The sequence below is a fragment of the Chiloscyllium plagiosum genome, chromosome 32, assembly GCF_004010195.1.
Source record: "Chiloscyllium plagiosum isolate BGI_BamShark_2017 chromosome 32, ASM401019v2, whole genome shotgun sequence".
Classification (NCBI taxonomy): domain Eukaryota; kingdom Metazoa; phylum Chordata; class Chondrichthyes; order Orectolobiformes; family Hemiscylliidae; genus Chiloscyllium; species Chiloscyllium plagiosum.
This window is the reverse complement of record NC_057741.1, coordinates 19,604,472-19,620,073: the sequence shown is the minus strand read 5'-3', so window position 1 is coordinate 19,620,073 and position 15,602 is coordinate 19,604,472. Positions and strand designations below refer to the sequence as shown.

General features: G+C 42.6%; 1 protein-coding gene across 10 annotated transcripts in view; it reads left to right on the top strand.

Annotated features, from left to right (window-relative positions):
- Positions 1–15,602, top strand: part of inpp4b (inositol polyphosphate-4-phosphatase type II B) — a 1,028,621-nt gene that overhangs the window by 130,598 nt on the left and 882,421 nt on the right. The window contains exon 1 of one of the 10 annotated variants that reach the window (XM_043674151.1): positions 6,887–6,905. The exons of the other annotated variants lie outside the window; for them this stretch is intronic. The gene's annotated coding sequence lies outside the window, so the exon portion shown is untranslated. Of the gene's footprint in view, positions 1–6,886; positions 6,906–15,602 lie in introns of those variants that run through there. 10 annotated transcript variants of the gene reach the window in all.

The following is a 15,602-nucleotide window of genomic DNA, read 5'->3' as shown; positions in this document are numbered from 1 at the left end:
TGCTGTGAAGTTCAGCACTTTTTTTCTGGAGGTGATGGTGTAAATTTATCACTCCTTTGAGAAGATCTTCAAGCTGGTGTTCGTTGTTTTCAAGGTAGAAGTGTCAAAGGTTCCTAAACTTATTGTTTGTATTAAATAACAGTTTTTTGAAAAAAAAGTTAGTGAAGTTTACATCGCACAATGTTTGTCTTAATTAGCATATCAACTGAAAACAAGTTGGGTGTCCCCTTCATTTCAAACTGGACAATTATCTTTATTACTAATTCAGGAGTTTATCACATAATTTAGTCATTCTTATTTATGAAATGAACTGTGTGTTTTGGCTTCCTGTGGATATAAATATTGCAAATGTTTTGTAAATCTATTACCTTGGAAGAAGGAATTAAAAAGTATGTGTGAAAGATAAGTGTGTGTAATAACAGGCTAAAACAATACTGAAATTTAATCTTTTGCTAAAAGACCATTTATCATTAAGTTTTTATCATGGAATTTGTCAATGTACAGTATCCCATGGCTCTTCCTTCAATCATGAATTTTTATTATACTAAGAAAAACCTACTTTGGATATAACTTTGCAATAGAATAAATTAGAGAACCAGAGGCATATCGGTCATGTGACTGGGCTAATTATCTGTAGGACTACTCTAATGTTCTGGGGACATCAGATAATAAAATCTGAAATTGAAAGCTGGTCTCAGTAATAGTGACTGTGATACTATCATAGAGTATTGTTAAAACCCATCTAGTTCACTAATCCCCTTTTCAGGGAACAATATCTGCTGTCCTTACCCAGTCTAACATACATATGACTCCAAGCACACATCAGTGTAGTTGTCACTTAGCTGCTCTCTGAATTAACCTATCAAGCCATTCAGTTAGGGATGGGCAATGAATGTTGACCCTGTCAGTGGTCCATAAAAGAAAATAAAGAAAGGAATTCAGAGCAGATTAGTGGAAAACACTAATCTTTCCACTCAGTAATAAAGTTTCACACTGCAGCATTATGAAACGGTGAGTTGACAGTTCACTGGAAAATTGTGCCTGTGAGAGAGACACACACACACCGCTCAAGGTGAGAGGGAGAAAAATTTAAAACGGACCTGACGGACAACATTTTCACACAGGGTGATGCATATCTGCCAGAGGACGTGGTAGAGGTAGATACAATTACAACATTTAAAGTTCTAAAAGATATGTGGACAGGTACATAGGAAAGGTTTACAGGGATAGAGCTAAATGCAGGCAGTGGGTTTCGTTACGTTTAGGAAACCTGTTTGCCATGGATGAGTTGGACTAAAGGGTCTCTTTCCATGCTGTATGACTCTATAATGGTTTCAGACATGATGGCCTTCATTGCTGAAAAGTCTCGCAACATTTAGCTTTAGTCTTACACATGAAAAATGGTTTCTTGAGTTATTTTTGTTATGGTGGGGCAATTAGTATACGTGAAATTGGACCTTAGCAGACATCAGTGGAAAAGGGGAGAAGAAAAATGAGTAAAGTGAAAGGAACAGTGAGCACACTACATGCTTTAAAAAAAATTCAAGAACATTTATATCCTTCAGCATCTTGAGGGAGTGACCACTTTCAATTTTGAGTGCCAGGTCAGCAAATAAATAAAATGATGAATAGGGTGCTATTTTAAATAATTTAGGTCAACTGGGAACACTACCTTTGACCAGCTGTGCATTCTGATGTGTGTCACAAATCATTTAAAGATCAACATTAACACATTTAAGCCATAAAGACCCTAATTATGTGGGAAATTATTAATTGCATAATTGAAATACAATGTAAAGCCCAGACAATCATTGTCCTCCGGGCCTGTAGAGGATAAGCACAAGTACTGAATCAATTGGGAATGTGTTTGAACAAATTGCTGTTTTATAGTAGGAATGAGATATCTACCTGGGAGTAACTTCTGGGCTAAATCAATCTGAGATGAAGGAGGATACATTTTCCAATCCTTGTGAATGATTTATTCCTGTGTTATTCATAGCATCAAAGTTTTAAAAACAAATCTCTCAACACCAGGTTATAGTCCAACAGGTTTACTTAGAAGTACAGGCTTTCAGAGCACTGCTCCTTCGTCAGGTACCTAATCGGGCAGAATCATAGGACACAGAATTTATAGTAAAAGATCAAAGTATCATACAACTGAAGCAATGTATTGAACAAACCTTGATTGCTGTTAAGTCTTCAATCACTTAAAATGGTGATGCAGGTTTTAACTGATTAATATTAAAGTGATTGAAGACTTAACAGCAACCTAGGCTTGTTCAATACATCACATCATTATGATATTTTGATCTTTTACGATAAAATCTGTGTCCTATGATTCTGCCCGACTAGGTGCCTGACGAAAGAGCAGTGTTCCGAAAGCTTGTATGCCCTAATACACCTGTTGGATTATAAACTGGTGTTGTTATTTTTAACTTTGTCCACCCCAGTCCAATATTGGCACCTCCACATCATTCGTAAGATCATGAGGCTCAGCCTGTCAGTATGAGAGGATACTCAACCAGCTGAATAGATACATGAATGGGCAATTCTTTAAGTTGACGTGACAAGAAAAGATTAAGAAATTGAATAGGAGAACATTTGTGATTCTGCTGCTGACCAGGCTGAAACTTATTTACAATGATCTCCCACCACCCTTGCTTGATCTGCTTATTGTTCAGCATTTGGGTGGCACAGTGACTGAGTGATTAGCACTGCTGCCTCATAGCAGCGTGGAACCTTCACTCGAGTCTAGCTTGGGCCACTGTGTAGAGTTTGATGTGGCGTTGCCAGTATTGGACTGGATTCAACAAGGTCAAAAATCTCTCAACGCCAGCTTATAGTCCAACAGGGTTTTTTGAAAACATTAGCTTTCAGAACGTTGCCCCTTCAGGTGTAGTGACAGAGGAGGCATCAGACACAGTTTATAAGTGAAAGATCAAAGTGTCATATACCTGATGCACATGTATTGAACAAATATAAAATTGCTGACTCCATCCTGTTAAATCTTTAATTAGTTAGAAAACAGATTCAGTTCTGATTGATTGATTAAAATGCAAATCCTGGAATTTCTTTCAGGCCACTGCCCCAAGATAACTAAAGGTTTTATCAGTGTATATAAGAGGTGACATCTCAAGTCAGACAATGCATTTAAGGTGTGAGGCCTTGTTTAGAATCTGTCTGTATTTTAACCTGGAGTCGGACTGCTTTTATTTCCAAAACAGGAATTTATAAAATCCACACTGGCTGATGGCGTCTATAAACTGTGTGCTTTTTGAACAAAATAGAATGTATCTGTAAATGCAAATTCACCCCATAGATTTTTACATATGTATGCATGTGTGTGTGAGAGAGAAGGAAAGAGTGCATATGAGGGAGGGAAAGAGAGAGAGTGTAATGTGTAACCTGTAGTGCAACATGAACCTACGATCACGGTTGGGAGGCTGTCCTCATGGGTGCAAAACTTGGCTACCAGCCTCGGCTTGACTACTCTGTGGTGTTGTGTATCCTGAAGACTACCATGGACTTTTACCGAAAATCCGAGGCTGAATATCCTTGACCGCTGAAATGTTCCCCCCGGAGGGAACACCCATGTCTGGCTATTTTTGTGCAGTGATCATTCATCCATTATCATTGGGTCTGCATGGTTTTGTTAATATACCATGCCTCAGGGCATCCTTGCTTGCAGCGCATGAGATTGATGATGTTAGCTAGGTCATATGAGTATCTGCCATGCACATTGTGAGTGTTTCCACATGTGATGGTAGTATCCATGTTGATGATTTGTCATGTTGTGCAGAGTTGCTATGGCAGGGTTGTGTGTATTGTGTGCTCGGTGTTGTCCTGGAGGCTGTATAGTTCTCGGCGAGCAATGGTCTGTTTAAGATTTGGCAGTTGAAGGCAAGAAGTAGAGGCATAGGGAAGATCTTGGCGAGGTGCTCATCCTCATCAATTATGTGTTGAAGATTGCGAAGAACATGGCATAGTTTCTCCACTCTGCGGAAGTACTGGACGCCGAAAGATAACCTATTGGTTGTATCCCGTGTCTGTCTCCCAAGGAGGTCATTTTGGCTTTTCACTATGGCACGTCAGAACTGGCAATCAATGAATTGAGCATCGTATCCCATTCTTATGAAGGTGACATTCGACCTTTAGGTGTCCATTGCATTCCTCCTTGTCTGAACAGACCCTGTGTATGTGTAGGGCTTGTCCGTAGAAGATGGCTATTTTAGTCTGTTTAGGGTGGAAACTAGAGAAGTGCAGCATCATGAGGTTATCTTGAGGCTTGCAGTAGAGTTAGGTATTTAGTTGTTCGCCCTTGATTCAGATGCATATGTCCAAGAATGAGACTGATTCCAAAGAGTAGTCTGCAGCAAGTCTGGTGGGATCAAACTTGTTGATATCACTACGTAGTTGTTTCAGTGATTCCTCACTGAGTCCAAAGGAAGAAAGTATTGTCAGTGTATTTTGTGAATAATGTTGGTTGGAGGTCCTGTGCAACAAAGAACTCTTGTTCAAACTTGTGTGTGAAAATGTTGGCATATTGGGGTGCAAATCTTGTTCCCGCGGCTTTTCATGTGTCTGGATGAAGAATTGATGTTCTAAGGTGAAAGCGTTATGGTCGAGGATGAAGTGATTGAGTTGTAGGATGGTGTCTGGAAATTGGCAGTTTTTGATATTGACTACTGAGGCTGTTGAAGTGATGCTGTTGTTGTGGGGGATGCTGGCGTAGATTGTCAAAATGTCCATTGTGATTAGGAATATTCCTGATTTGATGGGTCCGTGGGTGCTGAGTTTGTGGAAGAAATCTGTAGTATCGCCTCTGAAGCTGGGGGTTCCTTGTACAATGGGTTTCAAGATGCCCTCAACACAGCCAGAGAGGTTCTCACACACCGTCCCATTGCCTGATATGATGGGATGCCCAGGTGTGTTATCTCCTGTGTCTCCGGAAGATGTGTAGAGTTTGCATGTTCTCCTTAAGTTTGCATCGGTTTCTGCTAGGTGCTGTGGTTTCCTCCAACAATCCAAAGATGTGCAGGTTTGGTGGACCTGCCATGCTAAATTATCTGGAGTGTCTGAGGGTGTGCAGGCTAGGTGGATTTTCTTTAAACAAAAAATGTCCAGTGTACACCATGAACTTTTATTGAAATAAAAATGAAGTGCTGGAACAACTCAGGCCTGGCATCATCTGCAGAAAGAGAAACTGAGGTATTTAGAAGCAAATCATGTTGGACTCAAAACGTTAACTGTTTCTCTCTTTACAGATGCAGCCAAACTTGCTGAGTTGCTTCAGCATTTCATGCTTTTATTATAGATATCCAGCATTTGCAGTACTTTGTTCATATTTTTAGTGAACTTGACCTTTTAAAACAAATTGCGATTTTCCATAAAACTTAAAATAAATCAATTTTCCACAATTATTCAAGATATAAGTCCTCTAAGCAATATTAAATATAAACTATTTTCATAATATCTCTCTAAATTGACATTGAGCTACGAACGCAAATTATAGTATAGATTAGTATAGGTATCTTTTGTAAATATCGGAAGAATGAGCGACTTTTTCAGAATAAGCATCTAAGTGCATGTCAACTCTGCCACTTGAGCCACTGCTGGAAGGGTCATATTTTACAATAATATAACAAAAGAACCAGGAATAGGATATTCAGTACCACAAGCCTGCTGCACTATTTGATTAGGTTAAGGCTGAAAGATTGTGATCTCTACTTTCTGGTTAACCCCATATTCTTCCACTCCCTTGTCAGTTAGGAAGCTTACTTAACCTGAAAAATATTAAATAATGCTGCCGCCACTGCTCTTCAAGGAAAGAGAATGCCACAGACTTGGAACAAAAACCGAAAACCCTGCTCTCTCCCATTAGGTGCTACGAGAGTTGCTGAGTTCTCTAGCAATTTCTGTTTTTGTTTCAGATTTCTGGCATCTGCAATTCTTGATTTTTTTTTTCTGTAGACTTGGAACTATTTGACAAAAAAAAACATATATGTTCATCTCCATTTTAAGTCGGAGACCCATTTTTAATTTGTATCCCGTAGTTCTAGCCCTGCTGCAAAGGAAGGTATTCGGCTGAATTTTAGCCGAGTTTCATTTGCTTTCCGAGCTCCAGCAAATTTATTGTATACAATTCCATGCTGATCACCTCATTAAGTATGGACCACACCTAAGGGAGCCATGTTTGCACCATACTCACTAGTAGTGCATGTACTGTTGCCAGGTCTCTCTGGGATTTATGCCAGTGGCACCATACTTCAAGCTCAGCTGTGGGCTGGATTAATCAGTGGGCGGCACGGTGGCACAGTGGTTAGCACTGCTGCCTCGCAGCGCCAGAGACCCGGGTTCAATTCCCGACTCAGGCGACTGACTGTGTGGAGTTTGCACGTTCTCCCCGTGTCTGTGTGGGTTTCCTCCGGGTGCTCCGGTTTCCTCCCACAGTCCAAAGATGTGCAGGTTAGGTGAATTGGCCATACTAAATTGCCCGTAGTGTTAGGTAAGGGGTAAATGTAGGGGTATGGGTGGGTTTCGCTTTGGCGGGTCGGTGTGGACTTGTTGGGCCGAAGGGCCTGTTTCCACACTGTAATCTAATCTAATCTAATCTAATCCCTGCAAACCCCAGGGACTGCTATTTTCCATGTGTTGCTATGCCGTTCCAAAGGACAAGGCACAAGAAAGGCAGTTGGCCCCATTTTACCAATGGGATCCAGAGGTTCTCGTGAATGATTTGGTGGTGTGGAGGCCATCTCTTATTTCTCAAGGACACGAGGGGAAACTATAACACCAGACTGTGCCACCGTGGTCCTAAGTTGTCACCAGGTCATTGTGGTATGCAACATTTGAGGGAAGACCTACAATACAGGAAGAAGGTTGATGACCCTCTGGGCATTGCAAAGGTAAGTACCACCATCTTACCTGTGCTACCTAAAGTCTTATTTCTATCAATGTACCACCTCCCACCAAGACTCAAGACTACTGCTTTCACCATTGCATGTGGCATCTTTCCTCAATTGTTTCACCTTCCCACATATGTGCTCCCAGACTACTAACCCTGCATGCCCACTGCGTCTCTTACTCACTCAGATTTCCTAACAGCTGTCACAGTACTAATGGCAGTCGCAGCCACTTACATTTCTCAATCTCTCCATTTGTTTTATTCTGTTCTTGTCACATGTACTTTGGTGTAGTGAAAAGTTTTGTTTTGCATGCAGTACAGGCATCTCGTACCATTCGAAGTGCACTCTGGTAATAGAACAGAGCAAAGAATACAATATCATGGCAGCAGAGGAGGTGTACGAAGAGCAAGGTCAACATGAAATTTAAACATTTGAGATGTCCATTCACAAGTTTAATAACAGCTGTTGGGATGTGTGTTTAAAGATTTTGTATCTTCTGGCCGATGATGAGATTATAACCGGAGCGGGGTCTTTGATTAAGTTAGTTGCCTTCCCAAGGCAGCATGAAGTATCGATGGAGTCAATGGATGGAATGTTGGCTTGTTTGATGGACTGGGCTGTATTCATAACTCTCTGCAGTTTCATACGGTCCTGGGCAGAGCAGTTACCATACAAATCCGTTATGCCTCTGGATAGAATGCTTTCTAGGGTGGATCTGTAAAAATTGATAAGAGTCTGCTCATGTGATGATGCCAAGACCTCCCAATTCCTGGTGATGAAATAATTAGTTTCCAAATGCTGCAGAGCCTCCCATGAGCACTTTTGTTTTAACATGTCCAAGGAGGTGGTGTTAGCAATTCTGGAAAGTGTGAAAATAGCTAAGTCCCCTGGGCCAGATGGGACAGTATCTGCAGTCTTCCCCTTGAAGTGTGTGTAACATAAGCTGTCTGATTTATACATATTTTTAATATTTAGTTTGGATTTTGAATTTTGAGTTAGTAACATATGTGTTTTCTGTGTCTGAAGTTAATAATTAATTAAGTATTTCTTTAGCCTTGGTGACTTATTTTAAGAGTTCTGAGAGCTACTTTTGGCAGCCTAAAGTATTTGTATTTCGGTTTTAGAAGGTTTCAGCCTTTTGTCATGTCAGGTCAGTTAGAATTTCTACACTTAAAAAGCTCTCCCTCTAAACTTAAACATTGTTTCAGTTTTACTTTGTTTTGGGCAGTTCTATGACATCCTTTTATGGAAATAATGCATAAGACAGTACTCTTGAGTGGGGGGAAATACAGCAAAAGAGGTATTTTTAAAGTAAGGAGTGAGTTACATACTAGGAGTGTTGGGATGAGAAGCCTGAAAAGCTGATTTAAAATTGAGTTAGTTTAAACTAGGTATATGATATCTTTGGTTAATCTATCAGAGGTTCCAGTCAAGGAGTTAAATTTGCAGTTACCTTGGTGTTAGAGAAAGGGATGAGTAGAACATAGAACATTACAGCGCACTACAGGCCCTTCGGCTCTCGATGTTGCGCCAACCTGTGAAACCAACCTGAAGACCATCTAACCGACACTATTCCATTTTCATCCACATATCTATCCAATGACCATTTAAATGCCCTTAAATTGGCGAGTCTACTACTGTGCTGAAAATGTGTTGCTGGAAAAGCGCAGCAGGTCAGGCAGCATCCAAGGAGCAGGAGAATCGACGTTTCAGGCATGAGCCCTTCTTCAGGAATCCCTTCATTCCTGAAGAAGGGCTCATGCCCGAACCGTCGATTCTCCTGCTCCTTGGATGCTGCCTGAACTGCTGCACTTTTCCAGCAACACATTTTCAGCTCTGATCTCCAGCATCTGCAGTCCTCACTTTCTCCTAGAGTCTACTACTGTCACAGGTAGTCCATTCCACGCCCCTACTACTGAGTAAAGAAACTGCCTCTGCCATCTGTCCTATATCTATCACCACCCAATTTAAAACTATATCCCCTCATGTTAGCCATCACCATCCAAGGAAAAAGGCTCTCACTGTCAATCCTATCTAACCCCCTGATTGTCTTATGTCTCAATTAAGTCACCTCTCAACCACCTTCACTCTAATGAAAACAGCCTTTTTCTCAGTCCCTCAGCCTTTCCTCGTACAACTTTCCCTGCATAACTAGGCATCATCCTAATAAATCTTCTTTGAACCCTTTCCAAAGCTTCCACATTTTTCCTATAATGCAGTGACCAGAGCTGTATGCAATACTCTAAGTGCGGCCGCGCCAGAGTTTTGTACAGCTGCAGCATGGCCTCGTGGCTCTGAAACTCAGTCCTTCTACCAATAAAAGCTAACAGACTGTCTGCCTTCTTAACAACCCTATTAGCCTGGGTGGCAACTTTCATGGATCGATCTACATGGACACTGAGATCTCTCTATTCATCTACACTACCAAGAGTCTTACCATTAGCCCAGTACTCTTTATTCCTGTTGCACCTTGCAAAGTGAATCACATCATACTTTTCTGCATTAAACTCCATTTGCCACCTTTTAGCTTGACTCTGCAGCTTATCTTTGTCCCTCTGCAACCCACAACATCCTTCAGCAATGTCCACAACTCTACTGACCTTAGTGTTATCCGCAAATTTACTAACCCATCCTTCTATGCCCTCATCCAGGTAATTTATAAAAAGGACAAACAGCAGTGGTCCAAAACAGATCCTTGCGGTGCACCACTAGTAAATGAACTCCAGGATGAACATTTCCCATCAACCACCACCCTCTGTCTCCTTTCAGCTCATCAATTTCTGATCCAAACTGCTAAATCATCCTCAATCCCATGCCTCTGTATTTTATGCAAAGGCCTACCATGGGGAACCTTATCAAATGCCTTACTGAAATTCCTATATACCACATCAACCACTTTATCTTCATCCACCTGTTTGGTCACCTTCTCAAAGAACTCAGTAAGGTTTGTGAAGCATGGCAAAAGTGAGGACTGCAGATGCTGGATATCAGAGTCAAGATTACAGTGGTGCTGGAAAAGCACAGCAGGGCAGGCACCATCCAAGGAGCAGAAAATCGACATTTCAGGCAAAAGCCCTTAATCAGGAATCGTGAGGCATGATCTCCTCTTCACAAAACCATGTTGACTAGCCCTAATCAACTTATTTCTTTTAAATGATTATAAATCCTACTTGTTATAACCTTTTCCAACACTTTACCCACAACTGAAGTAAGGCTCGCTGGACTATAATTACCAGGGTTGCCTCTACTCCCCTTCTTGAACAAGGGGACGACATTTGTTATCCTCAGGTCTTCTGGCAGTATTCCTGTAGATAATGGTGACATAAAGATCAAAGCCAAAGCTCTGCAATCTCCTTCCTGGCTTCTGAAGAATCCTAGGATAAATCTCATCTGGCCCGGGGACTTATCTATTTTCAATCTTGCCAGAATTTCTAACACCTCCTTGTGTACCTCAATCCCATCGCAGTATTCTGCTCAACAACATAGTCTTTTTCCAGGCGAATACTGGTGAAAAATATTCATTCAGCTCTTCTCATATCTACTCTGATACCACACACAATTTCCCACTACTATTCTTGATTGGCCCTAAACTTACTCGTGTAATTTTTTTGTTCCTGATAAACCTATAGAAAGCCTTAGGATTATCCTTGATCTTATCTGCCAACGACTTCACATAACCCCTCCTGGCTCTTAGCTCTCTCTCTTTAGGTCTTTCCTGGCTAACTTGTAACTCTAACTGAGCCTTCACGTCTCATCCTAACAAGCCACCTTCTTCCTCTTGACAAGAGCTTCAACTTCTTTAGTAAACCATGGATCTCTCAATCGGCAACTTCCTGCCTGCCTGACACGTACATACTCATCAAGGGCATGCGGTAGCTGTTCCTTGAATAAGCTCCTCATTTCAATTGTGCCCATCTCCTGCAGTTTCTTTCCCATTCTAAATCTTGCCTAATTACATCATAATTGCCTTTCCCCCAGCTATATATCTTGCCCAGCAGTATATACCTATCCCTTTCCATTGTTAAAGTAAACCCAACCGAATTGTGGTCACTATCACCAAAGTGCTCACCTACCTCCAAATCTGACACCTGGCTGGGTTCATTACCCAGTACCAAATCCAATGTGGCCTCCCCCCTTGCTGACCTCTCTACATACTGTCAGGAAACCCTTCTGCACACTGGACAACAACTGACCCATTTAAAGTACTCGAACTATAGTATTTCCAGTCATTATTTGAAAAGTTGTTTCCCCCATAACAACTACCCTGTTACACTCATAAGAATCATCTTTGCCATCCTTGCCTCCACATCTCTGGATCTATTCGGAGGCCCATAGAAAACTCCCAACAGGGTGACCTCTCCTTTCCTGTTTCTAACCTCAGCCCATACTACCTCAGTAGACAAGTCCTCAAATGTCCTTTTGTCCATCATAATACTATCCTTGATTAACAATGCGACATCTCCCCCTCTTTTACCATCTTCTCTGTTCTCACTGAAACATCTAAATCCTGGAACCTGCAACATCCATTCCTGTCCCTGTTCTATCCACGTCTCCGAAATGGCCACAACAGGTGCCAGGTGCCAATCCGTGCTGCAAATTCACCCACCTCATTCCGGATGTTACTGGCGTTGACGTAGACACCCCTCAAACCAACTTCTTGCTTGCTGGTGAACTCTTGTGACCCTGAAACCTTATTTCTGACCTCACTACTCTCAACCTCCTATATACTGGAACTACAATTTAGGATTCCATCCCCCTGTTGAATTAGCTTAAACCCTCCCGAAGAGCATTATCAAATTCCCCTCAGGATATTGGTACCCCTCTAGTTCAAGTGAAGACCATCCTGTTTGTCGAAGTCCCACCTACCCCAGAAAGAGTCCCAATTATCCAGGAACCCAGAACTCTGCCTCCTGTAGCATCCATGTAGCGACGTGTTCAACTCCTCTCTCTCCCTATTCCTCATCTCGCTAGCACGTGGCATGGGCAACAAATCAGAGATAGCAACTCTGTTTGTTCTAAAGCTTACACCCTAGCTCCCTGAATTTCTGCCTTAAATCCCCATCTCTCTTCCTACCTATTTGTTGGTGCCTATGTGGGCCACGGCTTGGGGCTGCTCTCCCTCCTACTCAAGGATCCCGAAAACATGATCAGAGACATCATGGACCCCGGCACCTGGGAGGTAACAAACCAACTGTTCCCACAGAATCTCCTATCTGTTTTGCTAATTATGGAGTCCCCAATGACTAATGCTCTTCTCCTCTTATCCCCCTCCCTTTCTGAGCAACTCTGTGCCAGAGATCTCATTGCTTACACCTGGTAAGTCTTTTCCCCCGCCCACCACAATATCCAAAACGGTATACTTATTGTTGAGAGGAACAGACACAGGGGATCCCTGCACTGTCTACTGGTTCCCTTTCCGTTCCCTGATGGTCACTCATCTACCTTCTCGTATCTGAGGTGTGACTATCTCCCTGTAACTCCTCTCAGTAACCACCTCCACCTTCTGAATGATCCAAAATTCATCCAGCTCTAGCTCCAGTTCCCTAAAGCGGTTTTTGAGGAGGTGGAGTTGGGTGCACTTCCCGCAGATCCAGTCAGCAGGGACACTAGTGGTCACCCTTACCTTCCATTTCTGTATGAGGAGCATTCAACTAACCTCCATTCCCACTATTCTGAATTCCCGAGACTACTGAAAACTTAAAAAAAAAAATGGTTTGGAGGTGCTGGTGTTGGACTGGGGTGTACAAAGTTTAAAAATTATACAACAACAGGTTATAGTCCAACAGGTTTATTTGGAAGCACTGGCTTTCGGAGCGCTACTCCTTCATTAGGTGGTTGTTTTAAAAAAAAACTAGTCCCCTTACCAATCTGGCACACAGAACCTTTTTATTTTGGTCAGAGGAGGAGAATGGGTGGGAGACACTACCTGAGTAATGTGTCGGATAAAGCAACCGCCCAAATGTACAAGAGATGTTCTTTTCGAAGCTTGTAAAGGAGTATTTTGGAATTAATTGGATTTTATTTTTACTGTGTGCTTTTGACTCTATTTTAATTTAGTTTCATTTCTTTTGATGAGAACAAAGTCTGCAACATTGTGTACTTAGTGAAAGACCATAGTGTTAAACCAACATCAGGCTATATTTCAGTCTTGGAGCTAATTTGTCCAGCAATAACAACTACTGGAATGAGAACAAGAGCAGCTCCTCTGGACAAAAACTCTGCCTCCATCTCTGAGGAAGGAGACAGACCTCTGAGTATACATTGGCAAGGCTGATTCCTTAACCCTCCCATTAGCTGATACACTAACACCTCAGAGGGTATTTCAAGTAGGTTAGAGTCTGTATCATAATCTAGTGAGCACATCTCTGGCACTCTGTGCAGCTCGCTGAGGAAGAAATCCAGTGGTTCACTAGCACTCAGGACTTCCAGAGACCATGTACTTGCCCCAGGCAAGAGAGGATCTTATAACTTCATTAAAATGTGTGCACAATCAGGAAACTGGATCAAAGTTTAGAGGAGTCCACCAACGCTACTTGTACCGTACTGGTTCTGTCATGTTTGCAACGGTCTGTCTCCATGGACAGGTTGGTGTCTCCCATAGAGGCCCCGGCCTGTCATAAAAAAATCTGTCAAATTTATGCAGACCTGCACTCTATCAGTGTATTGTTTGGTGCTCAGCACCAACAGCAACATGGCAGGTACAACAGACCTTGACCTCTTTCGAGATATCCCTTCCTCACCAGAAAACAACGTGGTGCTAGAGAGCTGCTGACTGGAGAAGGAATGACATAATGCCCCCTGAACATTTCAGATGTGTACAGTTTCTTTTCCTTTAACCCTTCACTCCAATCCTGTGGAAGCTCAAGTCAAGGAAGATGAACCCACATTTGACCTAGACCCTGTCAGCATGTCTGAGCCCTGTATGTGCAAGCACCACCACAGTCACCCATTGAAAACTCTGAGGCTTCACACTTCACTCTAAGGCAGGTTCCAACCACCCAGCTGCAGATCCCGGGATTGCACATAATTTTGGGGAAGAAAGGAAAAAGAAAAATTCCTGAGAACACATAAATGACATGGGTGGCAATTCATTAACTACATCATCATAATTTTAAATGTATACTTACTTTTCCTCATAGGTTCTACTGTCACTTTATCTGTTGTTAGAAGAATGAAGATTGAGAGATTAGCGATTCATATCGCCACTTGACATTATACCCTGTCTAAATGATGTATCTATCATTTTTGTCATGCTGATATTGGCAGTCTTTCACAGACAAGGATGACTCTCTTTCGCTCTCAGGGTGAGTCCATAAATGGCTGTACAGACCGATGCAGGTACTGCAAGTTCTGTTACACTTGGGGCAGACGGTGTCGGGGTGTTGGTGTGGCAGTGTGCTTCTATCACTGTTTTTGCCTGGCTTCCGTTGTTTCCTGGCAGCAAGTCTTGAGGTGCTGGAAGCCTTCCTGAATGCTGTTCCTGCAATTTGGATGCTTTGGGCCAGTGATTCCTAGGTGTCTGTGGGATTGCCACACTTCATCAGTGAGGCCTTGAGGGTATCACTGAAGCACTTCCTCTGTCCAGCTGAGACTTCCCTGTCCTGTTGAAGCTGGTAGTAAAGTACCTGCTTGAGGAGACTTCTGTCAGTTATTTGGATAATATTCCCAACCCATCATATTTGATGAAAGGTGATCAGTGCCTTGATGCAGGGGATTTTGTCTGTGTTGAGGATGCTGATGTTGAACTGCAGTACACTGATGATGCTTTCATATGTGCAATTTCAGAGGATGTACTGCAGACACTTGTCAGCACCTCTACAGAGGCATATGAGAGCATGGGTCTTGCGCTGAATATCTACAATACGAAGGTCCTTCACCAACCTGGCCTGGCATTGTGGAGCGAACCCCCCAATCATCAAGACCCATGGGGAGGACTTAGAGAATGTTGGCTACTTCCAATACTTCAGGAGAGTTCTGTTGGCCAAAGCAGCTATTGATGAAAAGATCCAGCACTGCCTCCAATGTGCTAGCACAGCCTTGGCCCGCCTGAGGAAAAGGGTGTTTGAGGGTGATGACATCAGACCTGACACCAAGATCATGGTTTACAGAGCTGTGGTCGTTCCCGTTCTCCTATATGGCTCTGAGATGGGGAATGTCTACAGTAGACACTCCAAGGCGCTGGAACAGTACCATGCATACTGCCTGTGCAAGATCCTGCAAATCTGCTGGGAAGAAAGATAGAGTCATAGAGTCATTGAGATGTACAGCATGGAAACAGACCCTTCAGTCCAACCCGTCCATGCCGACCAGATATCCCAACCCAATCTAGTCCCACCTGCCAGCACCCGACCCATATCCCTTCCTATTCATGTACCCATCCAAATGCCTCTTAAATGTTGCAGTTGTACCAGCCTCCACCACATCCTCTGGCAGCTCATTCTACTCTTTGCGTCTCTTTTATATCTTTCCCCTCTCACCCTAAAGCTATGCCCTCTAGTTCAGGGCTCCCCGACCCCAGGGAAAAGACTTTGTCTATTTACCCTATCCATGCCCCTCATAATTTTGTAAACCTCTATAAGGTCACCCCTCAGCTCCAGGGAAAACAGCCCCAGCCTGTTCAGCCTCTCCCTATAGCTCAAATCCTCCAACCCTGGCAACATCCTTGTAAATCTTTTCTGAACCCTTTCAGGTTTCACA